This window comes from Puma concolor, chromosome C1 (assembly GCF_028749965.1).
Source record: "Puma concolor isolate L17-30 chromosome C1, mPumCon1.1.hap2, whole genome shotgun sequence".
In the NCBI taxonomy this organism is placed as follows: Eukaryota; Metazoa; Chordata; class Mammalia; order Carnivora; family Felidae; genus Puma; species Puma concolor.
In genome coordinates this window covers 160,781,360-160,785,208 of record NC_141674.1, presented here as the reverse complement: position 1 = coordinate 160,785,208, position 3,849 = coordinate 160,781,360, and the positions used below count along the sequence as shown (strand labels likewise).

The 3,849-nt window shown below is 45.5% G+C and overlaps 1 pseudogene; it reads left to right on the top strand.

The window, feature by feature from the left end:
• Window positions 1-1,996: 1,996 nt before the first annotated feature.
• Window positions 1,997-2,529, top strand: LOC112848580 (large ribosomal subunit protein eL31 pseudogene; annotated as a pseudogene).
• Window positions 2,530-3,849: the final 1,320 nt, after the last annotated feature.

Here is a 3,849-nt window from a genome sequence, read left to right as displayed (position 1 = left end):
AGTTCCCAACAAATTAGGTATAGAAGGAATGTACCTCAGCATAATAAAGGTCATAAGTGACAAGTCCACAACCAACATCATATTCAAGGTGAAAGCTTTTCCTCTAGGAACAAGACACGGATGGCCCCTCTTGCCACTTTTATTCCATATGGTACTGGAAGTCCTAGCCAGAACAATTAGCAAGAACAATAAATAAGAGGAGTGCAAAGTAAAAAGGAAGAAGTAAAATAAATTTTTATTTGCAGACGATATGGTTGAAAAGCAAATACTGTATGATCTTACTTATATGTAGAGTCTAAAAACAAAAAAGTTGATCTCATGTAAACAGAGAGCATAGCATAGTTACTGGGACTGGGGTGGGGGTGGGGGGGAGATGGAGAGGTGTTTGTCAAAGGGCACAAGGCTTCAGCTATAAGCTGCATAAGTACTGAGGATCTAACGTACAGTATAGTAACTACAGTTAATAACTGTATTGTAAACTTGAAATGTGCTAATAGATCTTTTATTATTATTGTTATTATTATTATTATTACTATTATTTGACAGGGAGGTGAGAGGCAGAGGGAGAGAGAGAGAATCTTCCACAGGACTCCATCTCACGACTGTGAGATCATGACCTGAGCTGAAACCAAGAGTCACCCAGGCGCCCCTGCTAAGAGAACAGATCTTAAGCGCTCTTACTACAAAAAATAAAATTAACCCTATGAGGTAATGAACGTTAAGTAACATGACAGTGGTAATCACATCACAAAGTATACGTATATCCAGTCGCCAGAGGTACACTTGAAATATGTACAATTTTATTTGTCAGAAATACTTTCATAAAGCCGGAGAAAAAAATTTACCATTTTCTTATAGTTTTGTACTCAAGAGACTTTAAAATCCCCAACACACTATTCACCAACCTTTCAAGTGACAAAAATAATAGCAGGGCAAAGTCTTCAATTAATTTACAGTGGAATATCTAAGAAAAATTACATTGGACTTCCACAGAGTTTGACATAACCTTTTTCAGATTTATAAAGTTATTTGGTGAGATACTTAATTATCTTTAAAAAAGTTTTTTTTTAATGTTTATTTTTTGAGAGACAGTGAGAGAGAGAGAGAGGCAGGCAAGCCAGGGAGGGACAGAGAGAGAGGTAGAGAAAAATCCCAAGCAGGTTCCACAGTGTCAGCACAGAGCCTGATGAGGGGCTCAAACTCATGAACCATGAGATCATGACCTGAGCCAAAACCAAGAGTCAGACGCTTAACCAACTGAGCCACCCATGTGCCCCTACATACTTAATGATCTTACCAGAAAAGCAGTTGTATTATACTGGGGTATTTGAAAGGTTTTGCTCTACCACTGGGGATCCAAGACCCACTTGAGTAAAAATACAGGCAGTGCGCTCCAGTTCTGAATGGAATCTGTAAAATGCGGAGGGAAAGCCCTATTTCTTTATCCTGTGAATATCAAATTCCAGTTTAAATTTTTTTTTTTCAACGTTTATTTATTTTGGGGACAGAGAGAGACAGAGCATGAACAGGGGAGGGGCAGAGAGAGAGGGAGACACAGAATCGGAAACAGGCTCCAGGCTCTGAGCCATCAGCCCAGAGCCCGACGCGGGGCTCGAACTCACGGACCGCGAGATCGTGACCTGGCTGAAGTCGGACGCTTAACCGACTGCGCCACCCAGGCGCCCCTCAAATTCCAGTTTAAAACAACATTCTTCTGGGGTGCCTGGCTCAGTCATTAGAGCACGGGACTCTTTTTTTTTTTGAGAGAGAGAGAGAGTGCACGTGCACAAGCACATGAGCCTGGGAAAGGGGCAGAGAGAGAGGGAGACAGAGAATCCCAAGCAGGCTCTGCAAAGTCTGCATGCAGCCTGAGGCGGGGCTCGGTCTCATGAATAGTAAGATCATGGCCTGAGCCAAAATCAAGAGTTGGACACTCAACCAACTGAGCCACCCAGGTGCCCTAGAGCATGGGACTGTTGATCTTGGGGTTGTGAGTTCAAGTCCCACGTTGGGTGTAGAGATTACTTACCTACCTACCTACCTACCTACCTACCTACATACATACATACACACATGTTGAAAACAAAACAAACATTGTTCTTCCTTTCGGGCCAGGGCCTGGCAGGATGGCTCCCTCAAGGAAGGGTGGGGAGAAGAAGAACGGCTGTTCTGCCATCACTGAGGCAGTGACCAGAGAACATTGACAATCGCATGCATGGAGTGGGTTTCAAGAAGCATGCCCCTCGGGCACTCAAAGAGATCTGGAAATTTACCATGAAGGACAGAGGAACTCCAGATGTGTACATTGACTCCAGGCTCAACAGAACTGCCTGGGCCAAAGGAATAAGGAATGTTCCGTACCATTTCCGTGTGTGGTTGTCCGGAAGACGTAATGAGGATGAAGATTCACCAAACAAGCGCTAAGCGCTGGTTACTGATACACCTGTCACCACTTTCACAAATCTACAGACAGTTCATGTGGATGAGAACTAATCGCTGATTGTCAAATAAAGGTATAAAACTTCAAAAAAAAAAAAAAAAACAACCCAAAACACCAAGCCCTCAACCCAAAAATATATTGTTTATGAAAAGCTGAATGTTTTTTTCTCTAATATCGGTCGGGATCAAGACGAGGCTACTCACTCTCACCGCTTTTATTCAACACAGCACTGGAAGACCTAGCTAGAGCCACCTGGCAAGCGAAAGAAATAAAAGCCATCCAGTGACATCCAGTAAAACCATCACGAAGGTTCCTGTTCCAGATGGTGACACAGGAGCATCCTGAACTCACCTCCTCCCACAGACACACCAAACCTACAGCTACATATGGAACAACTGCCTCTGAAGAATACTCAAAACTGGCTGGGCAACTGTCAGGCAAACAGAAACACTCCTCACCTCAAAGCTGGTAGGAGAGGCTGAGACACAGTCTCACCATAAACCCCATCCCTGGCACGACGGCATACAATCAGGAAGGGATTCAAACCCCAGGCCTTCTCCCTGAGGAGCGAAGCGTTTTTAACGTGACAATGGAGATCCCAGTTTTTCAAACCTGCACCTGAAAGACGAGTCCCCAAAGCATCTAGCTTTGGAACGCCAATGGGGCTTGCATCCTTGAGACCCACATGAGACCCTCCCATGGGACCTACGGTGATCTGAGAGACAGCTCTTAAAGGGTTTGCCTCCTCAGACTCACTCGCCCCGGGGCCCAGGGCAGAAGCAGCTGAGGGAGAGGGGCCCTGACTTTATGTGAAAGAGGTTTATCTGTTTATCTTCAAGTATCTGCCTGAGGTGCAGGCAACTAATTTAATCCCTGATCTAGGGGTCTCTGGGGAACTCTCCAGGATGGAGGCTGGGGGGCACCACCACTGCACTCTCTTTCCTTGTTCCATTAGTAGGCACCATTTTCATGCTCTCTCCCACTCATTCCAGCTCACCGCTATCCCATGTAAACGAGCTTGCATCCTCCCCGAGCCCTGATTTTTGCAGTTGCTCCCCAGGGGATACCTCTGGACCACCTGACTCTGGTGGCCAGCAGGACTTATGTTCAAGGGTCCCACAGGACTGTAACCAATGGAGAAAGAGCTCTTCAATGGCTGTCACCCTGAGGACACACAGCAAGAGGCAACAGTCCCAGGATCCCAGTCTTTTTTTTTTTTTTTTTTGCATTTCTTTATTTTTGAGAGGCAGAGACAGAGTGCAAGTGAGGGAGGAGCAGAGAGAGAGGGAGACATAGAATCTGAAGCAGGCTCCAGGCTCTGAGCTGTCAGCACAGACCCTGACGTGGGGCTCGAACTCACGGGCTGCAAGATCATGACCTGAGCTGAAGTCAGACGCTCAACTGAGTGA